This window comes from Danio rerio, chromosome 19, assembly GCF_052040795.2.
Source record: "Danio rerio strain M-AB ecotype USA chromosome 19, GRCz13ab, whole genome shotgun sequence".
Classification (NCBI taxonomy): Eukaryota; Metazoa; Chordata; class Actinopteri; order Cypriniformes; family Danionidae; genus Danio; species Danio rerio.
In genome coordinates this window covers 31,206,068-31,219,233 of record NC_141039.2, presented here as the reverse complement: position 1 = coordinate 31,219,233, position 13,166 = coordinate 31,206,068, and the positions used below count along the sequence as shown (strand labels likewise).

Sequence of the window (13,166 nt, the reverse complement as noted above, 5' to 3'; positions counted from 1 at the left end):
AGGATTCAACTTTTGCTTTTTAAAGCTGTTGTTTCTTATTCATATGCGTTTTTGCATTATCTTTTTACTTAAGCCTACTTTCGCTTGGCTTTGCAGCTGACTGCACACACACAGTCGTGAGAGAAACATTCAATAAATCATTCTTGAATTTAATTGGCTCAGAAAAACTTTACCATATACTCGGAGAGGAGGGAATAACTGGTCTAAACTGGCTGCAAAATATATGGACACCATTAGTAATCGTTCATCAACGCATTTGCCTTAACTTATTTTATCTACACATTTTAACCTTGTAATTATTATAATTTTTAAAGATTTTGACTGTAATTCTTCTCATTTGCCGTATATTTTATTAAGTTTATGATGTCAGGCTATATTACATAGGCTATTTTATATCTAAAATGCTTTTGCATTCTTGTTTGCTTTGAACTTGAAATTAATAATGAATCAAATTATTGTTAAAAATATAATAGTTTTGTTTATCGCATAAAGTTAACTATTTATGTGATGTGGGTAAATGGTGGGTTTCAATCCTGCTACCACTGCAAGTCTATTTCAATCCTATGGGAAGCACTATTTTGAGTTGAGTTTTTTCTTCATAACCCATTGCAAGATCTTATTTTAAGAATAAACTCCTTGAAAAATATAATTTCAAATCTTTTACTATTGGTAAATTCATTATTTGGTAAATACATATAATTTCAAAATGATGAGATATTTGTACTCTAAAACAGCAAAAATATTTTAAAACACATTCATAAAAAACTTTAATTTATCTTTAAAGTATCAACTAAAACATTGGCAAATCCATTGATTTAATACCTGCACATCCTGAATACACAAAACCAGCCAATCAGATTGTATCATGCTATTTTGAGACAGAGATTGCCATTTTTGTGTGCAATATGTCTCAGACAGTCGATGAACGGTCAGTAGGCGGGCAGACTCCACCACTCTCAATCTCTCTCTCTCTCTCTCTCAATGTGTCCTTCTCCAGCATGTCAGTCCATGGCTCAATTTTCCATTTTTACTTATGATCTGCAGTGAGACTGACCCCTGACAGGAGAGGGTCACACGGCAATGCCCATTTACAACTGGTAGTCATGGCAGCAGTGTGGAATGCTGGGAGTGACAGGTCTGGTGAATGCAGTCTGGATACTGGCCTAAACCAACTGTGAAGAGTCTGGAGATTTGTGCCGCATGTTATATGTGTTTCAGTGTAGGTCAGCTGAGTATCAATTACTATTTTTTTATTTAAAGTCTTTCAGGTATTCAAATAAACCTAGAAACACCATTTCGGATATTGAATGTTCGTTTCTTTTCATCTCATTTCAAACAAAAGCATGCTGTCAGATTAGGTCATTAAAGATTTTGTATGTCTCTAATTTAGTAATTACTTAACAACATAATTTATTTTGTATGATCTGAATTGTTTTTGTAATAATAACAACAGTAAATAATAATAGCTTTTTTCAGAAAATGTTCAAAACTTGCTTTTATATTGCAGTGCTGTTGTGGAGGTTTGCCAGCTTGTTTCTATGTGGTTGCTAAGGAGCTCTGAGTAGTAGGGATGAATGCTATTTATATTGAATATTGGCCACAAATTATAGAATCCGATTTATTTTAGCAATCTAATGCCAGACTCTGGAAATAAAAAGTATTTTTTTTCTTATTTTTATTGTTATTTTATTGTAAACATTAAAATAATATTTATTTACATAATTTATTTATAATTTTATCATTTATATATTTATTTATACATATTTATGTATTAATATCACCTTTTGTGAGCATCAACTTGTTGAACTAATTGAACTAATTAAAAAATAATCAACCATATTTATCAGAATTCTTATTGAAAAAATGGGAGATTGCATTTAGATTAAAGGTTCAAGTCACCCTGGAGTACTTTTTTGAGATTTTAACAGATTTGTGTGTGTTGGGCACAGGTTAAGACAATGTTAGCGCCTGTCAGCTTTAATTGTTGGGAAAACTGGATAATTTTGAGCTTTTGTTAGCTAATTTTATCTTTTGGGTTTAAAATCCTTATTGGGGCGAGATCAAAATCGATAACGTAGCACACATCTGCACACATCTGCTAGTGATGATGCATCGGTTTCTCATTAGTATTCATAGTGGAGTTTTCTTATCCTATAAGAAGACCCTGCTTAATTATTCATGACTGCACATGCTTTCTGATGACAAACTAATATGGATTTATGTTATCATTTGTTATCAGGTGCTACAGGTGGTTCATATACATCTGATGATATCATCATTTATAATCTAGTTCTTCTTTGACTATAGCACTTTATTCACTGCAAGCCAGTTTTTAAGCATCTAATGCACTTTTACCAATCTTCATTTAGTTTTAAATAATAATAAAACAAAATGTATGTATTTTTTTTATATAGAAATTTACCACGTGTTGAGTTTCCTCTTAAAATTTCCTCATTGGACGGTAGTGAGATTAATAATGTTTACTGCTACTAATATCTTAGTATCTAGTTAGATGGTAAACTGTTATTTAATACTTACATAAATTAATGGCTGAAAAAAGTTCCGTATTGGTTTTCTTTCCAGAAAAAAGTCTTGTAATTTGGTTAAATTAACAATATGACAAATTTTTGGATGCTCAAAATACGCCATTTAATAGTCATCACTGTCAACTGTATTCCTTATTGAATTGGCCTTCTCTTCAATCAAGTTATCAAATTAATTGGTAATTGGTAAAATCAGACCAATCAGTGAGCAAAGTATGGCAATTTGCCTTTAGCTCCACCCATGAGGCATAGAGAATGGCATAATGTAATTAAACATGAGTATTTCCTGTATAGACCTTTTTCTTCGTTGCTGCATGGAGAGCACCATAGCAAACATCGTCTTTTGGTATGGATGCTTAAAACTTCCATTTACAGCATTTACAGCCAGTAAATTATAATCAGAAAATAGTTGTCAATACCATTTTGAGTGGCTTACAGAGTGTTTTTGTGATCCACAACTTTTGATTTTGAAAGGTGTGTGTTAAAGCCGTTATACTTCTGTCAGATGTGGTTCAAGTGCAAGAGAAAAACCTTCTCCTCATTCACTGTTTTATAGTCTTACTAGCCATAAGTGGGCAAAATTGAGTGATGATTGTCTTGCTAAAAAGTCAACTGAAAGTATCGCCAGTAAATTTTGCCTTATCTTGTAGCAAGCAACAGCAAAGTACAAAATGATGTTAGTTATACAATATACATGTTAGTTTCAGTGTTCTGTATTTTTATAATTATAATTATTTAAATTTTTTATAATAATAAGCTACACTATTTCCCTAATTTAAATTTGACATGTTTAAAGTAGATAATTTTAATATAATAATTAAAATTTTATTTGTGTTTACTGTTTGCTTCAGAGAAAAAGTTGTTTCATTTCTGAATATTTTAAAATACATTTGAATAAATGTTTAAGTTAGTTAATATCTTTTCAGTTTTTTGTAACTAATACTCACTGCATTTTAGCAGTACGAAGCTACGATACAGATTATTGAGCTGAAGCTTGACTACAAAATTAAATCGCAATATCCGTCAAAAAATAAAAAAATAAAAATAAATCGCAATTAGATATTTTTACCAAATCGCACAGCCTTATTGTGTCAAACATTTTGGTGTCTTACATTTAGTTTGGGCTGGGTATATATTTGAAAAAAAAACACCAAACCATTGCTTTAGCGACAACGTTGCTCGCAAAATAATGTTTTTCATTCATATTAGATCACATTTATCACAAGTCCAGGAGGCGGTGCTAATCGACAGCAATTTTGTTCAAAGATGTTAAAAACAAGTAAATAGATCAAAACTATCCTTTTGAAGCTGTCCAAACGTGACTGTTTATACCACAGGTCTCAAAATGTATTTCTGGAAGGTCGCAGCTCTGCAGTTTTGCTCCAACCCTAATTGAGCACAGCTGATCCAACCAATCAAGATGGTCAAGTCTACGAAAGACTACTAAATCAGCTGTGTTTGATTAGGGTTTGAGCAAAACTGCAGAGCTGCAGCCTTCCAGGAATTGCTTTGAGACCTATGATTTATATGCATCAAGCTGCCGATCAGAAGTTCTTGGCATCCTCATTACGCATACACGCAAAGCATAATAGGTAATTTTGCATTCTAAGAAAAAGGTCTATATGAATGGAGATCAAAATTAGAGATCAACCTACTATTTCCTATTTAATTTTTTTTTCTAACATTAGGCACATGTGCTTATGATACTACGGTACTGTCGCTCCTTCCACTTGCAGTTGTACAGTACATAGATTTTAGATTTCCGAGTTTCAGTCAATACTGTCCCAGTTTGACACTTTTGTTCCCTTGCCTGAATTTTTCTCCTTTTCCTGTTTATATTCCAGCACACTGTAGCTTGTTAGTCTGGGCAGCAGGCAGCGATGAGGTCTTCCAGTTTGAGGTGGATGAAGGTGGTGTTCCTGAGCAGTGGCTGTCTGTCTGTTAAAAGGAGTCCCCCTGCTTCGCTCTGCAGTGACCCCGACTGTAATGATGCATCTGTGAAGGCACACACACTCACACACATGGAAATTACCCTACGGCATGCAGCCAACACATCCGTTGGTAGGTGATCTAGGCCGGCTGTGTATTTACATCAGCGAGACATTCCAATTACGTTCTCTTTAGGAATCCTCGTTTTCCTACCTTTTTTTTTCCATGGCCGTGTCCTGCTTAGCTTTGTCCACCTTGCGCCTAGTGAGTCCCCACAGCTTTGGTGATGAATCACTCCTGGACAACAAGTCTTCAATAGAAGGAGGCTGGTATTGTGTTGAGGCACTCTGCCATGGATCTTGTTATAATAGAGCTGAGAGTGCATCCTGCAAAAGCAAATGTCAATGCCACTCCCTAGGGCTGCGCACAATAGCCTCCTGTTTTTCTCTACCATGATGCCTCGGCGACAACCAGCATATACAAAGCCACATGCAACTCTGCATGCTGTTATTGTCGGTGTTTCCATGGTAACATCCAAAAGGGGCATTGAATGAAATCCCATTTAGTCGGGTAACTCTCACCTGTGGGGTTAGGAACAGTGCCGAGGTGTGGAATGGACTGGAGAAGTGTGGAAGTGTAATCAAAGGATGTTTCGAGCGCCTGAGGTGGTCCGTGTTGAGCGCAGAGCCCATCTGATGCTCTTTGGTCGACGTAGGTTGGATTAGTGTGTTTACATTTGACCGTAAGTGAAGAAAGTCGTTGAACTGAAATATTTATCAAGGAACGAATCACACCGTTGGGCCCGAGAGAGTCGCTGCCAGTGACACTTCACTTCAAACGTGTTTGTGTTCAGTCATCTTAGGTTTTCCCCTCACAGATTCTCATTGACCTAAAAGCCCATTCAACCTTCTTAGACCATGCCCAGGGTCAGAAAGGGTGTTAAGTATAGATGAGATGAGCTTGGCAACATCCAATACAGACTCATCTTCACAAATGGAAACTTAAACTTCAAACAAATGACATATATATATACCATTTCAAAGGGAATTTTTATAAAAGCCCATCAGCCATATGACAGGTTTTCTGAGGACTCATGTGTTGTGACAGGCCTTAACACCCTCTGGCAGAGCTCTGATTGGTTGAATGACTGAAGCATGGTGATTTTTTTGTCTTAAATTGCTTCTCTACCTGTGTCTGCTTGAGGCTAAGAATTTAAGCTCGCTGAACCGTAAGTCAATCCATAAAATGGTCAAATGTCAGGTGAACATAAATGTTCCTTGACTTACGCTCTTTCAGACACTTTATGATGTCTGGAAAAAAAATATCTGTGTAATCATGTTGTTACATCAGTGGTGTTCCACAGGACACTATGAATTTCAAATAGAAAGCTGAATATCTAGACTCAGGATTGAGGTCAGTTTTAAATTATGAAACGAAATCTGATGTTGAATCTAAAATGATGTTTCTAGGCAATCACCAACTGTTTTTTCAGTGGATGACAAGCTGACAAAACATTGCTGCAACTCTGATACTCTGTTTCAATTATGGAGAAAATTAAAAGCACCGCAGTGTTTTTTTTTTCTGAGATAATAGTCTATTGAATTGTGTATTGAGCACACAAAACATGTAGCTGATTGGTTAATTCTTGTCACATGATGTGCATGCTCAAATAATGAACTTGCACTCGGAAAAGATGTGATATGTGAACGGCCGCCATCATTTGCGATCTTCAGCAGTTAATCCTCTTGCACAGACATGCTGGATTCAGTCCTTCCTCTTCCTAAAGAAACTTTCCAAAGACGTCTGTTTCTTACTTATTTTGCTAGCTTTATGGACAAAATGTCTCTTGAGTGTCAAATGGTACCAACTGATCCATGGACACTATGAATTTGAAATAGAAAATCTTGATATCTTGATTCAGGTTTGAGCTCAGAAGGGTGAAACTAAACCGTTTTTAAAATCTGAGACAGAATCCAATGTTGAATCTAAAAGCATGTTCTTAGAAACTGACAACAGAATTCAAAATTAGAATCAATTGGATCCATTCCTTGGCAGTTCGTGAGTCCTTCACTGGGCCTTTTCATCTTCGCTAAGAAACTTTCCAAAGACGTCTGTTTCTTACTCATTTTGCTAGTTTGTTTTGGTGCCAATTTTGGTGCCAAATGGTACTAATTGATCTACGGACTGGTACCGGTCAGCAACCTGAGGGTTGAGGACCACTGCTTGAGGAAATATGCTTGTTGCCTGCTGACTTCTTAGTGTAAACGTGTGCACAATTTTTGGCTGCATTTGTTTTACTTCAGAAACGTGGATAGTTCTCTGTTGTGATTGGATTTAGAGTGATCAGTCCATATTTGCCTTGTGTTGGACGAGAACAGGGAAAGGGGACCAAAATAGTGGGAGAGGTACGAGTCACTTTGTCAGTCATGCCTGAAAAAACACCCACCAAGTCACCGGCTTGGTTGCCTGCGGCTACAGTGTGTTTACAATGCTGACTGTACAGAGATGGGGAGTTGAGGCTTATGGGGGAGTAGCAACTGTATCACCAACAGCAGCAGCAAGGTAAAGCCGGAACGGCATAAAGCTCCTTTTATCCTCTCTTCCACACTGCCCGTATCCCCCATATCCACACACTTCATTTCCCGCAAGACAGTGACCATCTCATGGTTCTCTATTTAAAACCATATTTATATTCAGACTCATGTGGATGGTTTATAACCCTAACTTAAGTGGTATTTTATTGAGAGGAGCTGACCTGCTTTTCAACTCAGGAAGACGTTTCTTTCTATAGCTAGTATGACGTTAATGCGCTACGATCCAGGAATTTAAAAATAAAAACCCATAAATGAATTCAAAGAAACTGGCTGTGCCAAAACACACAGAGCCGACGTCAAATGGAGGTCTTTCCCAAAACAGATTCATTGTTGTGTATGATGCTGTCTTACGGTCTGGCCTGCTGAGCGTCTCCCTTAGGATGGTGGGGCAGTTCTGCTTCAGGGTCTGGCATATCAGGCTCCTTCTGATGCACAGAGATTGCTAAATCAGAGCAAGTGTGTGGTTTGGTCTCTTGCTTGTGGGATTTAAATTAGGTGCAATCTGGTGGTGATTAGATTAATTTAGTCTGCTGCATTTATGCGGCGTGTCGGAGCCCCCCAGAGAGAGTGGCGAGGGACTGCCACACCACACCATGCCACACAGCTCAGACGTGCCATCTTTTCTCTCTCTAAGGGATAATTTGCAGACAAACAGTGTAATGCCAGATCTCAAACTGTGCCAGTTCTCACTGGGAATTAAGAAATTGAGCGTTCCAGCTTTCTGATACAGACAAGCAGGAAGATGAGGATGGGTCGAGAATGGGTCTACTGGGGAAGTCTGGGTAGGCAGTTTAAAATCTAAAAAAACACGCTGGAGTTTCTTTAATGTAGGGTACCACTGAATTTAGGAGCTAAACCAATTTCAGAATGGGAAAGTGACCCTGAAACAGGATTTAGAATCCAGATTTAGAAATGTGCCATCTTACATTTTTGATTTCTGATGCTGTCTGAGCAAAATGAGCTTGCTGGGAAATTCTGTTTAAAATTGGACACACTGAAGTGATATTTATGCATACAAGCACTGTTTTAGTCTTAACATTAAGTAAAAATGGCACTGGGAAGTCTGAATCTTATATCTGAATGTGAATCTAAATTCAAATCCAAAGCTGCCATATGTAGCTGTTATCAACAAACTGTATAATGACAGATTTTGACTTGTGTCAGCTTTCTTTGTAAGTTATGTTTATAGTTTTAGCTATATAGTTGGGAAGCTATAGTCTTGGTAGCCAGTTTAAAATCCAAAAACACACTGGAGGATTTAAGGCTGGGCATCGCTGTTTGAATTTGAATAATAAGCTAAATTCAGAACGGGAAATTGAATCTGAACCAGGATTCAAATGTGACTCCAAATGTGAATTGTAAAATGTCATCTTTCTGCTCTCTGAAGAATATTTTACAAACCAACAATGCAGTGTCATATTACAGACAATGGCAGTTCTCAATCAGGGTGTCAGCGGGGTCTTAAGAAGTATTAAAAGTTGATGAATCAATTATGAGAAAATGAAGGTCCTTAAAAGGTATTAAAAAGTCTTAACTGCATTTTTACGAGGTCTTAAATTTTGTTCAAGCATTGTCCAAAGTGTTTGACTCCAAAAAAGCATAAATATATTTTTTTTCCTCCTAACATTAACAACAGCATGCTCGATCCTCACGATTGGTTCAGGCCGGGGCACGTCCAGCCAAGCTCCTCTGTCCGAATGATGTCAAGTTATTTGCGACAAATGCTGAAAGGTGATGTGACGCTATCTACATGTAGCGAAACCATAGAGCGAAACAGACGGCAAAATGGGGGAATGTAAGTTTGCGTACTCCTGGTTGGAGAAAGACGGGTTTAAACAGTGGCTGAAGGCTGTTGCTGTAAACAACCATGTAATTTAATCTTTTAAGCTTTGTTTCCTCTAAGCTTATCTGAGTTCTGTTGCATGGTTTTGCTTCATTGATCTATTTAACTACAACTGTTTATTAAGTTAAAGGTTTGACACTGATTAGAACTTGAAGTGGCGGTAAGGGCTTAACATAGCCTGAGAAGGTCTTCAAAAAGTCTTAAAACGATATTGAAATTACCTTTAAGATTCCTGCATATACTCTGTCTAAAGGAATTGAGCAGTTTAACATTGTTGATTTCTGATGCTGTCAGAGCAAAAAGACTAGCATGGGTCTCAGACAAGTTGAAGGCATTTAAATGCATGTTAGCATTGTTTGAACCTAAATCAAGGCCATAGAATTAGCATGAACAAAGTAGATGTGTCCTCACCAATAACCACCATTTATTGAAATCTCCCCTCTAATAATTGAATTGAGCTTAATAATTTAAACTCTCATTAACATATTTTTACGGAAAGGGTTAAATCACATTCTCTATATATGTTTCTTTATTTAACCAGATAAAATCCCATTGAGATCAAGATCCCATTTACAATGGTGATCTGGCCAGGAGGTCTGCAGCACACGACTTATGAAATAATCATAATAATAAAGACTAAAGAGTATTCCAGGATGAGGGGGCGGCATGATTAAAGGCTCACTTCCATACTTCTGTTCAAACCCAGGGAACAGACAATTGATAAGTTTCACTTGAACTTAAGGCATACTGGCTTTTTGACCTATGAAGAAGGGAACATAGATATAAAGGCGCCAGACCCAGAAGAGCCCTGTAGACCAGAGTCATCCAGTGGGTGTACCTTCTTACATTCAGAAAAGGCCGCTCAGCTTTGGCATACAGTTCACAATGATGAGTTTGTATAAGACAGCCTGTAACATACCTTGAAGTGTTATGATAAACAGAGTTTAAAGGCTAAAGAAATTTGGTTGAGGCATTCATATACAAATAATCTCATTGTGACATTGTGATTGGCTGTGCCTTTCCCTTCTGTCAAGTGAGAGGTTGCCACGGTACACTTGAATGTTCGTAGCCCCAAAACTGCAAGGGAATTTTCCAGTCAGGCATACTGTGTAAGTGAAATGTAGATATAAACAGCTGCATTTCAAAGAAAAGTGTAAGTCAGGTTAGCTATGAGTCCACCATAATAGTAATAATGGCTGTGCAATTAATCAAAATGTAGTTTTGGTTTTGTTGATTATAAAACGGTTTTAAATTAGATTCCCACCTATACCATCTACACCTTTGACCAGAATCTAAATTGAAAACTAGACTTTGAATTTGATATTGAATATGAATCTGAATACACCTTAAGAATGTGCAATCTTCTTCTAATTTACAGACACACTGTACAATACCTGACAAAACTCTTGTCATCGGTCACAGTTATAAGAGCAACAAATAATAATTTGACTTTTAGTTGATTGTTTGGAAAAGTCGCAGAAGGTAGATTTTTCTGATAAATCATCTGTTGAACTTCATCCCAATCATCACAAATACTGCTGAAGACCTATTGGAACCCACATGGACCCAAGATTCTCACAGAAATCAGTCCAGTTTGGGAAGGAAAAATCATGGTTTAGGGTTACTATCAGTATGGGAGCATGCGAGTGGATGGCAACATCAACAGCCTGAGGTATCAAGACATTTGTGCTGCCCTTCACAATACAAACCAAAGGAGAGGGCAGAATCCTCAGGAGCATAGCGCTCCTTCTCATACTTCATCCTCCATATCAAAGTTCCTGAAAGCAAAGAAGATCAAGATGCTCCAGTATTGGCCAGCCCAGTCACCAGAAATGAACATTATTGAGCACGTCAGGGGTAGGATGGAGGAGGAGGCATTGAAGATAAATCCAAAGAATCTTGATGAACTCTCAGAGTCCTGCAAGACCTTTTTCTGCCATTTCAGATGACTTTATTAATAATTTATTTGAGTCCTTGCACAGATGCATGTATGTAGTCCTCCAAGCTCATAGGAGTCATACACAATATTAATTCTTTTCCCACTGCACCATGACTTTATATTCTATACTGCACATTATTTCTGTTAAGTGACAAGACTTGTCTAAGCAAAGTCAGACCTTACTCTCTTAATTAAATAATTAAAGATCAAGGCATGATCATATTTTATTTTGGTAAAATAAGGGTAATCTAGAGGCCTGTGCCTTTCATATAAGCCACTTTTGATAACAAATGATCAACTACAAGTCAAGTTATTATTTGTTGTTCCTAAAACTTGGATAAACGACAAGACTTTTGTCAGGTGTATAACGACAGATGTGCCAGCTTTCTCTTTAGATGCAAATGAGGATGTATGTAGTGGGGACTCTGGGTTGCCTTCTCAAATCTGAATGTGAATCTGAATTCAGAGTCTTATGCAGAACTAAATCTAAACTCACAGTTTGCCATTTTATCCCCAAGGTATAATTTACACACAAACAGTGTAATGCCATCTCAAACCATGCCAGGGTCTACTGGGAATGAATGTTTCAGCTCTATGACAGTATAGGAGGAAGAGGATGGGTCCACTGGGGAGCTCTTGGTAGGAATGTTAAAGTGATTTTAATGCAGGGCAGCAGTGTTTGCCTGTGAGGGTACGTGTGTTGGGTTAATTAAGCTTGTCTTAAGAATCGCTTTAAAATAAATGACAGTGATGTCAGCCGTTAAGTAAAAGGTTCTATGTTTTAATATCTCATGTGGACACCCATGGCTTTGTTTCTCTGCTGAGTATGAAAGTCTGAAGTTTACAATGTTTTTTGTTGACAACAATGTCAGGAAAGGGCATGGTTTTAGTCTGTGCCGACCACCTTTTACAACCTCCATAACCCGACTAGCCACGCTGACCTTGTCACCTGATCCAGGACATGTTTTGAAAGCTGAAACCTTTATGTACGTCCTCAGTGTTGCAGTGAGGGAAACGGTTATGACAGCAACATCAGCTCAGACAAACTCGCTGACCTCCGTCTCCCTGTTGCCCTCCCTCCCTTTAAATCTCTGCATTTCAGTAAGAGCAAAAATAAACAAAGAGTGTGAGGACAGATGAGCAGGATCTAAGAGGAGAGGGGTCAGGAGTCTGGAGAAGAGGTTAGACAAATCAAAGAAAAGAGACTAAATGAAGATATAAGGGAAATAAATGGAACGATGAGAAATGAGATAAGAAGAGGCAACTGTCAAATGTGAAGAGATGCAAAAGATTAAGATGACATGATTAAAACTTCTTCGCCAAACATTATATATTTACAGCCACCATATTCTGACTCTATGCTTTTACAGTATTTGATCAAATTTCCATTAAAAAGCACTGAAAAGTCTATAAGAAAGAAAAACTTGACATTTTATTATCAAAACTTTAAAATCTTAGCTCAGTGTACTTGTTTAAAACTGTATTTACCCTAGATACATTTCTACAGGGTGTCCGCAGGGTCTTAATAAGTAATAAAAGTTGATAAATCAATGTAAAGAAATTTAAGGCCCTTAAAAATAATTAAAACATCTTAAATGCTATTTGGCAAGGTATAAAATTGTATATTGTTTTTGATTATGCAACATATAGTTGTATGCTAATGTTTGCCTAAATTTAAATCTGCGATTATCAGGATGCTGTGTAGTTTTTTAAATCCTACTAGATTTTACATCATGCTGCATTGTTTACTGCAGTAACCAAGGCAACACCATTATTTCTGCAGTTCTATAGGCGCCAACCTGCTCAAGCTAGATTTAACAGATTTTCATTTAGTATATGAATGATGTTTTAGTTATGGATAAGTTTTAGTTATGGATAAGTAGGAACATGCTAATTCATGATAGCATCTACGCATTGTGGAAAAATGGCAACATATTAATTTAGTGTGCTAAAACATGTTAAAAGTATACTAGCAGTGGCTAAAATATGTTAACCATGTGCTAAAAATAATAGCAATATGTTGATTAGTTTTAAAATAGTGTTGCTGTTGAAATGTCAGTTATGCAATGGTAAAAATGGTTATACATTCTAGGCACATGCTTCCTGTTTTAGCAGCATGCTAAAACAATGTAACAATCATGTAAAGATGTGAGCAATATCACATGAGTAGCAGTGCGATATGGCTGTAAATCGGCACTGGTGGGAGGCGTGCGTTGGCTGGAGGCCGCAGGCCGAGTGCTTTAGTGTCCCACCAGTGGCGATATACAGCCATATTACACTGCTATGAGTGTGATATTACGTTTATACAACAGTTCGAT

General features: G+C 37.2%; 1 protein-coding gene across 33 annotated transcripts in view; it reads left to right on the top strand.

Moving 5' to 3' along the window:
• Nucleotides 1–13,166, top strand: part of LOC137488526 (uncharacterized) — a 250,769-nt gene that overhangs the window by 10,268 nt on the left and 227,335 nt on the right. For 10 of the 33 annotated variants that reach the window (XR_015516863.1, XR_015516876.1, XR_015516858.1 and 7 more), the window contains exon 3: nucleotides 4,388–4,604. The exons of 20 other annotated variants lie outside the window; for them this stretch is intronic. The gene's annotated coding sequence lies outside the window, so the exon portion shown is untranslated. Of the gene's footprint in view, nucleotides 1–1,044; nucleotides 1,670–4,387; nucleotides 6,055–6,240; nucleotides 8,606–13,166 lie in introns of those variants that run through there. 3 more of the 33 variants (XR_015516870.1, XR_015516874.1, XR_015516880.1) reach the window with 3 other exon arrangements.